The following is a 14,066-nucleotide window of genomic DNA, read 5'->3' as shown; positions in this document are numbered from 1 at the left end:
ACACGATAGCCACAGCGCAGGAAATGAACCCCCCAGGTGGAAGCGAACTCCCCAGCTGGAAACGAAACCCCCAGCTGGCTGTTGAGGGGGGGATTATTCCGTATTCAGTAACACAGCTGTTTAGGAGAACAAGTAATCTCTAGCAAAGACCTCTGGCTCTTCTCCGATCTGATAAAGCCCCGCAGCCTACGGGCAAGCTATCCTCTGCGGGGCTGCTGGATCTGGATGCCACGGCTGGGGCTGTCAGGGAAGGAGGAGAAGCAGGAAGGTAGGCATGTGAGGTAAGATGCTGAGGGATAGGGTAGACACGCTGCAAACAGCTCACCTGGGACACTTTTCCAAAGCCAAAAGACTTGTGCAAGGTTTAGGTGCTGCTGCTCAGGCACCGCTCACACCCTCAGGTACAGCAGCACAGACACACGGCCTCAAGGCAGCAGGTAAGAGGCACTTAAGTGCAGAGCTCCCACCACCCCCTTCTGGTCTGGGTACACAGCTGCGTGCCCTCCCACTTCCCAACAACAGCAGTCTGGCTCTTGCCCATCAGCCAGATCTCAAATCCTTGTTTTTCACCCTGCAGTACTACCCAAGCACTATAACCTTCACCTATCACTGGTGCTTAACTTGCTCATCTAAAATTCACACCATGGAAAAGCCTGCCAGAAAAGCAGGAGACAGAAAACACGGTTGTTTCCATTTGAGAAGTCTGGCCGAGAAAGAGGGAAGGTAGAGACGGACAAATGGATGGACATAGTGACATATTTGGGTCTCTTTCTGGCGATTCTCTCACAAACAGCCTGAGCATCTTTGAAATGAAATTTTGTAGGCGATTAGCTCACAATGTGAACTTAATTGCTTTTGGTATTTAAAAAACCCCATTAAATTAAATGGCCGAGATATTGAGGCTTAAGCAGTGGCTGCTTCCAGTGCACAGTAACTACCAGCCTCATTACTGGGACGCCAATTCTAGTGGCGGAAGGCACAGACCCATGCGACGTGACCGGTGCAGCTCTAACGCTCCCTCCCAGCTCACAGCCTGTGGGTGAGAGGATCATCAACAGCCATGAGAGGATGGCTCAGCGCAAGGTCGGCACGGAGTAGCAGCCCAACAGTGTACTGAGCTCCCGGCTCCCAGAGCATCCTTGTTGGACCAGAACTATGGGTCTGGAAGTCAAGGGAATATTGTATGCCTTTGGCTTGGCGAGAGGAGCAGGCAGAGTGGGACAGTCCTACACTGCAGGAGATCAGGGGGATACCCACCTAGCTGCTTTGGTCCCTGTTCCTCGAGGATCCCACAGCGCTTGCACTGCCTGCCCTTAGAGGGCTGTGTGGGTGCACAGCTCCCATCAGTGACTACAAAGAGACTCCGAACGCGAGCTTGGCTGGTACCACTTTTCCCTGGGGACAGCCCCAGAGCTGGCACCTTGCACCTCTTCATGCTAGTCCTGTGCAAAGGAGCTCTCCTTCACCACAGACCCAGCAGCACCGCCCTGCTCTGCATTTAGTGCCGTAATACAATAGAGTGGCCAACGGTACTGCTTTCACCTTACTTTACTTGTTTGTTTAAATTATTTACACTCCTCAGATGCAAGATTGCTCTCCGAAAGGAGCATCCTTTTTGCTGCTGCAGCTTTAAAATGACTTGCATCCATCACTCAATCGCTTTCAGGTCAAACACACGCTCCCGACTTAATGACCACATTTCCGCAGCAACAAATCTGTCACTGCTGTTTGTTTAAAGCCAACAATCTGTAGGAGCTCTGTGTGCAAGGATTGAATTAACTCAGCAACTGAATGACTGCGGTGCCAGATCATTCAAATTGCACCTTTCCTAAGATCTTCCAACAATGTTAATTAATGTTCCTTGGGTGATGTGCAACATGCTGCAGTGCACAGGGCCGCCAGCAAGAGCAAAGCCCGATCCCTGCAGGTCTGGGGCCACAGGAGCTGGGATCCGGGCTGCCCCAGCCCCAGGAGCACACTGCGGGGGGCAGTGGTGGGGGAAAAACCAGGGCTGGTGGTTCCCCCTTGCTCTGACATGACCTATCTCAATTGTCCCCAAAGTTTAGCAATTCAGCCCAGATATTCCATGCTGGATGTCTGATTCACACTGATTTTTTTTTCCCCAGGAAATTCCAACCTGTACTATTAATACGTTGCCATCAACAAGAATGAAAAATATGTCGCTATTTCCCTTAAATTCCAGCTATTTGTTGTTGGAGGGTTTTTTTTGTGTATGCCCAGATGTTTTGGAACAAAGCCTTGAAGTCTGTCGGGAAGGTAATTTTGGGGCCAGCGAATGTTTTGGATTTCCCACTGGGATCTTGCTAACTTTGGGCCAAGTCAGCCCTGCCTGTGGCCCTGGGTGGCCACACGTGCACTGACACCCAGCCCCAGGGCAGCTTCCCTGCTCCCAGCTGCTGCAATCCCCCAACACCCAGTCCAGGCACCTGCACAGGGAGCAGGGTCCCGGCTCTCCGGGCGCACGATGACTTCCCCAGGAAGCGCAAGGGAGGAAACTGCTTCATTGAAACCCTTGCGCCAACAAGAGCTGGAGTCAGGGAGCAGGAGAAGCAGGAGGAAACAGCAACAAGAGAGTTGGTGGTGCTGGTGGTGGGGAGAGCTGAAATGATACCAGAGAATTGCGGGAAGGGACTGGGGCAAGGAAATGAGGACAAAGAACTGAGATGAGGAAGCAGACTGAGGCTGGCAAGACGTACAGAGAAGGAAGGAAGGAGTGGAATTCAATCCAACACTAAATCACCTTGGTCTCCTGCTGCCATCTGCAACCTCTGGCTACTCCAGCCCTTGTCCACCAGTAAGTCCTTGGCTTAATGGTCCCTGTTTGTCTGGAGCATTCGCACCCCCATGGAGCAGAACCAGGGTCTGCTAGGAGGTCCTAACCTGGAGAGCTAAAGCCCTCCCCCAGCCTCCCCTCAGCTCGCTGCCATTCACTGGGGCACCGTTCTAATCTCCACCTGCCATTGATTTCAATTCAGCTCCAATTTTCTTCTTTGACCTTCTCTCCTCCAGACCCCACTAGCAAACAGAACACAAATCCTCAAAGATCCTCTTTGTTTTCCCCTGTGATATTCCAGTGTGCCCCAGCCCAAGCCCAGGGAAAGCGATGACAGATGCCTGTTGGAGCTTATATGCTTATGCACAGGGACACACACATCACTGCCCACAGAGATACCCTCCCTTGGGCACATTTGTCCCACCTCCAGAACGGAGAGGGAAATGTTGATACCCTGACACCATCCAAACCATCAAAAGAGAAAAGCATGACAAAGCTACTTCCAGATGATTCCCTCCAGGATAGCTGCCTTTCTTTGTAGTAGCCTCTGGGTCCAAAGTGGCTCCTGACTGTGCCTTGGTCTCTGCTGCAGTTTGCATCCAGCATCCATATTGCTGGGAAGATCTTCTGCCCACCCCAAAACTGGTCCCTCCATGCCAAACCCAACCCTCTGTGGGCTGGGACCCTTCAAAGGCAAGTGGAAGGAGATGAGTTGGCCATGAGCTAGGGGAAGATCTCTCCTTCGCTGGGTCCTTGGGGCCACAGATCAGGCACAGAGAACGGAAGCGCTTGCTCCCAGCTCCCCGATGCCCCTGATGCTCTGTTCTGTGATCTGGAAGGGGAGCCAGTCACTCAGAAACAGTTAAAATCAGGTTGCAGTGTGCTGGTGAAGACAGGCAGAGGAGGAGAGGGTCCTAGGCAGTGCCTGGGAGATGTCCCCATAAAGAGACGTTGCCAGCACTGCAGGGAAGCTGTTGAGGGGCATGTGATGGGAAAGGCATCATCCGTAATACCCATCCCTTCCTGGCTCCCCAAAATGAGTGGGGAACCTCCACCAAGGCTTCTTTCTCGAGCAAGCCTGGATGCCAGAATTTCAGCCCTCCCGGGGCCTTCTTTTCCTGGCAGTAATTCACTATGTAAAGAGGTTGGATATTTATAATTATGCTCAAAGTGGCCACTTTGAAAATCTATATGTCTCTAGGCTTCCTGTACATCATAATGTCAAGTCTGTGAATGGAGGCATCCATCAGGGGCCTCACATCACAGACCTCGGAGCTGTGATAAACACTCGGGAAATGCTTGCTGAACCCTGTGTCCCACTGCTGCCTTCTGGGGAAGAGCCTTGGTCTTTGGAGGGTGTCCCCACGGGGCCTCCTCCAGGACAGATGCCACTGGGTGCTCGGGAGTCGCTGATCAGAAATGAGGACAGGAGCAGGGCCTGGGTTTCTCTAGCGAGAGCTCTCCCTGCTGATCCCTGCTGTCCCCCAGGAAGGGAGGCTTTCCTCCAGGTGGGACCATCCAAGCCATCACCCAGTTTCCATGCCACGGGCACAATGTCTGCAAGAAGGAAGCATCTACCTCTTGGTATCTGGGAAAGCCCCAGTGCTGGGAAGGTGGTGAGCTTCAAGGACAGAAGGATACAACTCTCAAACACAGCTCTGGGGATCTTTCAGCCATCAGATCCCCATCCTGTGGCTTCATCAATCCCAGGATGTCGTGAGCTTGACTGAGAAAGACTAGGTCAGCGACAGAGCAGTGGTGGAGTCCAGCCGCCACTCCCAGCAGGAAAACTGCTGTCGGAGCTGAATTCTCTTCTCTGGGACAGCAAACATCAGAGCTGACCCCGAAGCCACACTCCAGCCCACCGCTCCTCCATGCTTGCAGAGAGTTTCTACCACACCTCTCCTGATGTGGGGACACAACACCCACCCCTTTGCATCACCTCCTTGAGAAGGGAAGCAGGTGCCCTGCCAGTAAGATGCCTGCGGGAGACCGGGAACGCCGCTCTGCCGGCAGTGTGGCAAAAGGACGCGCAGGCTTCGCTAACGCTTTGCCCAGGCTGTTCTTAAAAATTTATTACTCTGTTGCAACATGAAAAATAAGACAGAGAAGTAATCATTAGTATAACTATAACTCCCCGTGCAATAGTCCCACTTGTAAATTGAGATTTATGATTGCAGCTGCCGATATTTTAGAGGCTGGTGCAGGCAGTGGTGGCAGCACAGCCCGGATACGCGCTGCCCCGCCGCAGTTACAGTTTATCACAATCTGCAGAGATTATTGCAATGAATAATACACAACAGGCTGGCAGTGAAGAACTATTCCCGATCAAATGCTTCTGTAAACAACTGAATAAATAATATTGCTCAGCCCTTCTTTAGACCCCTTGGAGGCTCAGGGAAATCTCTCATTACTCAGCAGGAGAGGCAGTGGGGGCTTTGAAGATGCCACGAGGGAGGGATGCAGTGACTCTGGGCAGGCACTGGTCATCCCACAGACTGGTATTTGTCAAGCAGACAGCTCATCCTGCCATTTTTTTTGGCAGAAAAGGATGCCGAGATACTGAAAATACCTGCTCAGGGTACCACAGCTCCACACGCAGCCACAACAACCTACTTGGACAGACAGATACTAGCCCAGACAGTCAAGTATCGCTGTCCTTTCTTCTTCTTGGCAAGGCTTTTGCTTGCTTCTGATATTGAGTTGGCAGCAGGTAAAGAGCAGGTTCAGGGGCAGCCTGGCCCGCAGGCAGCCAGCCTCGGTCCACGGCAGGGATGGGGCGGTTGGGGCTGAGCCCACCGGGAGCGGGAGTCCACATGCTTCCTGAAATGTCAGTAAGTAATGCAACGTGATCACGGTTGTGTGCCAGCAGCTGTAGAAATGGCATTTCTCACACGGCTCGGAAGGATAAAGTTCAGCTCCACGATGCCCCAGGTTCCCCCACTGCAGCGAGCTCCAGCTCAGCCACCGTATCGTGCTGCCACAGGCAACAGGGCTGTAGAGACCCAGACCCAGAGGGCGAGCAGGGGGGATTCACCCCTTCCCCAACAATCAGAGAACAGAGCCATAGAATCACAGAATGCTTTGGGTTGGACGGGACCTTTACAAGTCATCCAGTCCAACACCCTCACAGAAGGAGGACAGCTTTAACTCCATCAAGTTGCTCAGAGCCCCATCCAACCTGACCTTGAATGTTTCCAGGGGCAGGGCTTCCCCTGCTTCTCTGGGCAACCTGTGCCACTGTTTCAACAACCTCAGCGTGGAAATTTTCTCTTTATATCCAGTCTAAATCTCCCCTTCCTTGGTTTAAAACCACTCCCCCCTCTCCTATCCCTGAACTCCCTGATAAAAAGCCCATCCCCACCTTTCCTGAAGCCCCTTTCAGTACCGGAAGGTCACTATAAGGTCTCCTAGGGGCCTTCTCTTCACCAGGCTGAACAACCCCAACTCTCCCAGCCTGCCCTCACGGCAGAGGCGCTCCAGGCCTCTGATAATTTTCATGGCCTCCTCTGGATGTGCTCCAACAGATCCATGTCCTTCCTATGCTGAGGACTCCAGAGCTGGAGGCTGGATTCGAGGTGTGGTCTCATGAGAGCAGAACAGAGTGGCAGAATCATCCCCCTTGACCTGTTGGTCATACTGCTTCTGATGCAGCCCAGGATGCATCACCACGCAGAGGTGCTTTATTTACTCTCCAAACATCTATGCTCAAAATGAGCAGAGGACGGACCCAAAAGGAGCTAAGGGAGGGTTATAACCACCTCAGGCTACAAACCAGCCCTGCAGCGGCTCTCCAAGATTTCAGAGCCCTCACACCATGCTTTCCATGGGTGGGTGCCCACGTGCCTCTGCCCAAATACCCCTGAGCAGGGAGGATCCCCCTGCAGCTGCATCCTGCCTGCTGCCAACCCTGGAGCCAACTCCCAGGTTTGCTCCCCACTGGCTCTCCCCAAGGACAGGCCTTGCTGCAGCTGGAAAACGATGACAGAAGCGAAGCAGGAAAGTTTGCATCCCTGCCTCAGCTTCTCTACAGCATCTATATGTGTGTAGGAATCAGCTCCAATTAATCTCCCCTCAGCTTGGCCCGCCCGCTTCATTACCTCCCCTTGATGAGAACCATCAGTGGGGCCTGTACGATTTTGCTAATTAGCCTCACTTCGTTTATCATTTCCATTTTCTCCCAGAGACGCTCGGCTTGCTGGGCGACAGCTTCATCTCCCGCTGAAACAATGCGGCCCCTTCTGTGCCTGTCTCACTTAGCGCTGTCACCGCAGCCATTATGAAATTGGGGTTTCATTTACACACTAATTAAACATTACAGCTTGTTCACAATTACAACATGGGGATGAGGAGGTAACTAATTACTTAAGAAATGAGCTAACATTTATCTCTGATTCCTCTCCCCCAACCCCTCCAGTCCACCGCCCTCCTCTCCAATCAAGATTAGAAATTGTTGTTGGATGGTGGCAGCCCAGCGGGTCCCTGCTCGCCCCGCGTGTGTCGTGGCCCCTTCGGGGGCCCATACCGAGACCGTGGCCTGGGGACAATCCATCAACCCCTAATTGCAGCTGGGATGATGGGGGTCCGTGGCAGCGGCGCGTGGCATTGTGCCAAATGGTGACGAGCCGTGATGCTAGGGACGCATCCGTCCCAGACAGCCCTGCCCAACGATGCGGTGAACCTGGGACGGCCCAGTTATGGTGGCAGCACGGACTGAAGTGCTTTCTGGGCACCACAGAGTCCTGCACCTACCGGGCTCTTACCCGTCAGGTTAACACCTGGCTCTGATGATTGATGAGAAGCTCGACGTGAGCCGGCAATGTGCGTTCATAGCCCAGAGAGCCAGACGTGTCCTGGGCTGCATCTAAAGAAGCGTGGCCAGCAGGGTGAGGGAGGGATTCTACCCCTCTGCTCCTCTCTTGTGAGATCTAATCTGGAGTATTGTGTCCAGTTCTGGAATCTCCAACATAAGAAGGAGATGGAGCTGTTGGAACGGGTCCAGAGGAGGCTACAGGGATGATTCGATGGTTAGATCACCTTCCACACGAGGACAGGCTGAGAGAGTTGGGCTTGTTCAGACTGGAGAAGAGAAAGCTCTGGGGAGACCTTAGAGCAGCTTCCAGTACCTGAAGGGGCTACAAGAAAGCTGGGGAGGGACTATTTACAAAGGCATGGAGTGATAGGACTTGGGGCAATGGCTATAAATTGGTGAGGGGCAGATTTAGATTAGATGTAAGGAGGAATTTCTTCACAGTGAGTGTGGTGAGGCACTGGCCCAGGTTGCCCAGGGTAGTTGTGGCTGCCCCATCCCTGGAGGTGTTCAAGGCCAGGTTGGATGGGACCTCCGGCAGCCTGATCCAGTGGGAGGTGTCTCTGCCCATGGCACGGGGTGGGACTGGATGATCTTTAAGGTCCCTTCCAACTCAAACTATTTCCTATGATATATGATTCTCTGCTCAGAGGCCAAGGGCGCCAGCTCACCCTCCATGGCCCTGCTGATGGGCAGCGCATCCTGAAAAGACATTTTCTTCAGGGAGGAATTAACATTTAAAACTGCGAACTATTAGAGTAAATAAAGCAGGCTGTCACTTGGATCCAAAGTGAACACTAAGAGTGGGCTTGGGACACAAAAGCAATTGGGGAGACGGGTTCTGGGGAGCAGGCAAGGAGAGAGAGGGGCAGGCATCCCTTCATTCCTCCCTTGGGGTGGGGTGGCTGGCACAGGCAGGCTGGCGCTCCACGTTTGGCCTAGCAAGGATGAGTGCTGCTGCTGAGCTACAGATGAATTAGAGGACAGGGCAGTGGAGAAGGGTGACAGTGACCAGGAATGTCTTGGGATGGATGAGAGGATGCATGGTTGCCTTCAAGGCAGCAAGCCGGCTGGCTGGAGAGTCCAGGGAAAACGGTGCAGTGCTTGGATGCTGCTGTGACCCCTGGGTGCTGCTGCGATGCCCGGATGCCAGTGTGATACCTGGACAGTGGTGCAATGCCTGGACACTCCTGCAGTGCCTGGACACTCCTGCAGGCTCTGGGAAAAGGCAGCATTGCCGCAGGGCTTTTGATACACAAGAGACTCCCCCATAAACAGCCCTAAGCTCTGGAAATGCTCTCAGAAAAAATACCTAGTTCAGCACCAGGCAATTAAGGTTCTTTTGCAACTCTTAACCCGTGATTTTGAGACAAAGAATTTGGCCTTGGCATAATTTGAACTGCTAATAGCTTTCCTGATCCGAAGTCAGAGAACTGAGCTGAAGTGTAGGCACAAAAAAAATCACCTTCCCCGTACGGGAGAAAATTCAGAGCTGCTCTCCGGGGGTGAGGGGATGCTCTCTCTTCTTCCCTCCAAGCAGCTTAAAAAATAATGATCAGGAAACAGTTAAGCAAAAAGGGGGGTGAACTGATGGTTTTAAGAAAAAAAAAACACCTCACACCACTTTATAATAATAGTAACAACTCATTCCCATAGTTTTTATCCTTCCTGTCTTTAGCCCACAAAAAAAAAAAAAAAAAAAAAAGAAACCCTGAGCTAAACTACTGACACTGGCTGGGAGCTTAGAACTGCCGCATCAAACAGAGCCCTTGAATCTCCTGAACATAATTGTGCTGCCCTCTAACCTCAACCTTCAATCAGTGCAGTGTAACTATCTCATTTTAGCCTACAGGACACACCCCTCTGCTAACTAGCAGCCATATTCTTCTCATTAGGAGACTGCTCTGGACGGGAGCGCGGAGGCAAAGCCGTTGTCTCTCTTTTTCTCTTCCTCTCTGCCTCTCTTGGCTGTTTTATATGTACCTCTGGAGGGGGAGAGCACTAGCAGAGAGCTTTGTAGGTGCTGGAGATGGCCCAGCTGCCAAGCTCTCGATCCCCTGGGCACGCAAGCAAAGCCAAATCGATGGTCCTTGGTTGGGAACACACAGGACGGTGAGGGGTCTTGGTCCCAGTATCCCCAGCACTGGGTGTCTGGCCCTGGGGGGGCTTCAGTTAACGATGGGAGTGAGCTTCCCAGCAAGATGCTGCTGCCATGCCCTCTGCAGGGCACAGCTCTGGACGTCCCACCTGCCATGGGCTCACCCCACATGCAGAGCCCCCAGGGAAGGGTCCTGAGGTGGTCGTGCCAGGGTGTGGGTCCCCTGCCCACTGGGGACAGGCTGAGAGGCGGTGGTGGGCAGGAGGATGTGCATGTCCTGGTAAGAACACGCAGATGGCAGTGCCAGGACCATGACTGCGGCTGTGGAGGGGTGGGCAGGACAGCAAGGGGCAACGCGGGGCTGGGGCACAGCAGGGAGGTCTGCACAGAGACAGCTCCTCCAGCAAGGTGGTCGCTCCCCCTGCACACGGCAGGCCGATGTGTAATTAACAGCAAGGCTAACGACAGTGGGAGAACTTACCCAGGGCTACCAGGTGCTCTCCGTCGCTGGGGGTTTTGCATCATGTCACTGGGTAGGAGTTTTTCCATGGTTAGAGATCAGCTCAGTGCCATGGGGCGATGAGGAAGGATGCTTCTGTAGCCCATCTGGCACAGCAGCCCAGTCTGCTGATCCGGCTGCCTCTCTGGGCCACTACTTGGCTAAAAACCAACAGCTCTCGAGTCCCTGCTTCATGCCATCCCTCAGAGACCTCCAAGCAGTTAGGTGGACACATAGAATCACAAAATCACTAGGTTGGGAAAGACCTCCAGGATCATCGAGTCCAATCATTCCTATCAACAACTAAACCATGCCTCTGAGCATCTCATCCACCCGCCTTTTAAACCCCTCCAGGGATGGTGACTCCACCACCTCCCTGGGCAGCCTCTGCCGGTGCCCAATGACCCCTTCTGTGAAAAAGACAGCAGACACAGCAGCTCGGTCACAGCAGCGTGGACCGGTGTATCTGCCCTTAGCAGTGACCGTGACCCTTTGCTCCTGCCTCCTCTCCAGGTCCATCAGCACCGAGTTTGGGGTCCGGGCTGGGCAGAGCTGCTTAGGTTCTTTCTGGGTTTGCAGAACCCAGCTCCCAAGCTGGGGCAGGACTGCTCAGGGCTCTCCAGGACAGGGGAAAACACAGCACCTGCTGAGGGGCTCCCAGGACTGGGAAAAAGCCAGAGCTCAGGCAGTTAACGGCACAGCGGGATCAGCCTGTGAAGTGAGGACTGTGGCTTTGGGAAGAACCTCAGGCTATGGAGGATACAGAGGAGAGCGGATCCCTTCTGATCCCACTGCAGACCCACAAAGCACAGGAAGCCACACTGGAAAAGGGCAGCAGTTTGGCTGGCACGGCCCTCCCCTCCTCTCCTGCCAGAGCCCTTTGCCGTGGGATTTCAACAAGTTAGCAACTTGGGAGCAGGGGAATGACACTGATTTATGGAAGAATAGGGCAAAACACAGCACTGGACAGTTTCCAACACCTCGGTGCCTGTCTTACCCACTCAGCAGCATCTTCCCCATCCAGGCCTCATCCCTGCATCCTCTGCTGAGTTATACTGGCTATTAACATACTCCAAGTTCGTTATCTTAAACAGGGCACTCAGGACACGGGGCAGCGATCCTTAAACCAATTAATGCGATCCTTTGATTTCAGGGGAGAATGAAGAGGTGACTGTCAGCGCAGCAGCGAGGCAGGAGTTACGGGTCAGAGCCTTACAGCACAGAGGTGCCCCTGAGCTCTTAACAAGAGACGGGGGCCAGCGGGCAGCTGCCAGACCTGGCTTCTGTCACAGCTCTTCCCCACTACCTCAGCCCTGGCCCAGCACTGCTTCCCAGGCACCAGGGAGAGCAAAGGAAAGCAGCACTACAGCGCTTAATGGGGGTCTGGAGCTGTTGGAGTTTGTCTAGAGGAGGCCACAGAAATGATCCGAGGGCTGAAGCACCTCCCATACACGGACAGGCTGGGAGAGTTGGGGTTGTTCAACCTGGAGAAGAGAAAGCTCCGAGGAGACTTTAGAGCAGCTTCCAGTACTGAAAGAGGCTCCAGGAAAGCTGGGGAGGCACTTTTTACAAGGCCTGTTGTGACAGGACAAGAGGTAATGCTTTTAACTAAGGGATGGAAGATTTAGACTGGATATAAGAAGAAATTTTTTATAATGAAGGTGGTGAAACACTGGCACAGGTTGCCCAGGGAGGCAGTGAAGGCTCTGTCCCTGGAAACATTCAAGGCCAGGTAGGATGGGGCTCTGAGCAACCTGTTCGAGTTGAAGGTGTTTCTGCTCCTACAGGGGGGTTGGACTGGATGACCTGTAAAGGTACCTTCCAGTTCAAAGGGTTCTACGATTCTATGCCAAAAGAGCCCCTGTGGCCCTGTTCCCAGGTCAGGGCTGCCAGGAGGAGAGCAGCAATGGTCACGTCACAGTGCTCATCTTGGCACAGCACATGTGTGGCATGGATGGAGCTTCCAATTGCCATGGCAGGAATGGCCACGGTGCTGGTGGTGCTTGGCCTGAGGCCCACGGGCACCCTGGGGTGCCAGGGGCAGCATCACCCCATGGCCCAAAACTTCCCTCTTTTTCTTTCTTTGCTTGACCATTTTTTAAACCAAGTTCTCTCTTAGAAAAGTCTTTCAGGGGAGGTGGAGAGAGAGTAGGAAGCCAAAGAGAATCATCTTGCTAGTCAAAGCCTTTAACAACTATTTTTAATATCAGGCAGAGGAGCAGGATTTTGAAATGAAACAGCCGGTGCCTCTTTGATGGGCAAGCTACAGATCTTGAAACAAGGTCCATTCCCTCCTCCTTCACTAACTAACAGCCGTATTTCTCTCATTAAAGACAATCTGGCCGTATTTTCAAACTTCTTAACAAGGCGATCACCGTAATTTGAGATTTCTATTATCCATGCTCCTATTACAGCAGTCTTTTAAGCAGCTGGCTTTTTTTTCTGCTTTCTTTCCCCGACTTTGTCTCTCCCCTCAAACTGCCATCAGTGATAATGATGTGCAGGAAACAAGAGCACCAAGAACCATCTTCTCTTCCCCCCCCCTTCTTTTTTTGGTACTAGGCTGCGTGTGGGTAGCAATAAGGAATAAAATAAAAAGCGAAATGAAGTTTGGTTATCTCTTATCTGGAGTTTGGTTTTTAATCCGCCCAGGAGCGCAAACGAAGCCAATGCAGCACCTTATCTCCCCCATCGATCGCGGACATCCCCCCCTCCCCAAAGACCCCCAGCTCTCTCCCCTTCCCAAAGGCGCCTGGCCACGGCCCCCTCCCTGCCCCATTGGTCCTTCACTGGGCTCTGCCAGATGGATGCAATTTGCATAATATCACCGGCGGAGGCTGGCAGATCAACCGGGGTCAGGCTCTGACATCTCCAGCACAGTCTATCTCCAAGTGCTAATTTGGAGTGCATTGATCTCTCTTTCTGATTTCTTTGTCATTTACGTCTGCAACGGTTTGACAGGAGATACGGAGAGAGACAAGGGGGGAAAAGAAGGAGGGGGGGGGAGAAGAGGAGAGAAACAAAGATTGTAGTTACAGATGTCTTTAAGGGAAAAACCAGATTAATCCAAGGACTCCTCTGAGGGTCGCAGCTTTGAAACATCCTAATTATCCTATTCTTATGAATTCCTGTACAGACTTAGAGGGGGGTCTTGTCAGGGAACTCAGAGGAATGGAAACTTGTTAAATTGCAGTGTAGTCTCTCCAGATGGCTGCTACCCCTTCCCCTCCCGCACCTTGCAGTCATTTCTCATTAGGTGAAGCGGGGCAGCTTTAAACCTGGCATTCCTCGCTGTCAGAGCCTTCCCTCCATACCTTTGCCACTACTGTTATTAAAGACAGATCTTCGGTAAAACTTGGGCAGGATTCTTTCCTCCTCGCAGAGAGGGATGACAGCCACCAGCCCTGCACTGCCCAGGGAGTTTGGAGTTGGGACAACATGGAAGTCTAATCCCTGAGGACAAGGGCTGACCTGAGAGGGACAGCAGCGTCCTCACACTCCCCTGGGATGCAGGTGTGGAAGGGCAGCTTCGAGGACACATTACTGTTGCAGGACAGCACAATGCTAAAAGCTGCCTTCTGCCGGAGTCCACTGCAGAGCAGGGGAAGCAATCAGTGCTCTTAATTGAGATGTTTATGTTCATTAACAGGAAACTCTTCCCCTCCTCACAGGTAAGGGAAGACGTGCTACCATTTAGCCTCGTCTGGGACACATCGCAAAGAGACATCAAGGCACCAAAAGAATCCACGGGGAAATCAAAATGTCACTTGGTGTTTTACGTTGCTACTTTCTACAGAAAAAGCTCTCTAGAAAGTTAATGATCTTCCAAGGCCTCTCACCTAGCACGTGTCTCGCTGTGCTTGAG

General features: G+C 52.7%; 1 protein-coding gene across 2 annotated transcripts in view; it reads right to left on the bottom strand.

Moving 5' to 3' along the window:
• ERI3 (ERI1 exoribonuclease family member 3) overlaps positions 1-14,066 on the bottom strand; it is a 140,781-nt gene that overhangs the window by 18,050 nt on the left and 108,665 nt on the right. The gene's annotated exons all lie outside the window — the stretch shown is intronic.

This window comes from Cuculus canorus, chromosome 8 (genome assembly GCF_017976375.1).
Source record: "Cuculus canorus isolate bCucCan1 chromosome 8, bCucCan1.pri, whole genome shotgun sequence".
In the NCBI taxonomy this organism is placed as follows: Eukaryota; Metazoa; Chordata; class Aves; order Cuculiformes; family Cuculidae; genus Cuculus; species Cuculus canorus.
The sequence above is the reverse complement of the archived record's forward strand: the minus strand, read 5'-3'. Positions and strand labels throughout refer to the sequence as shown.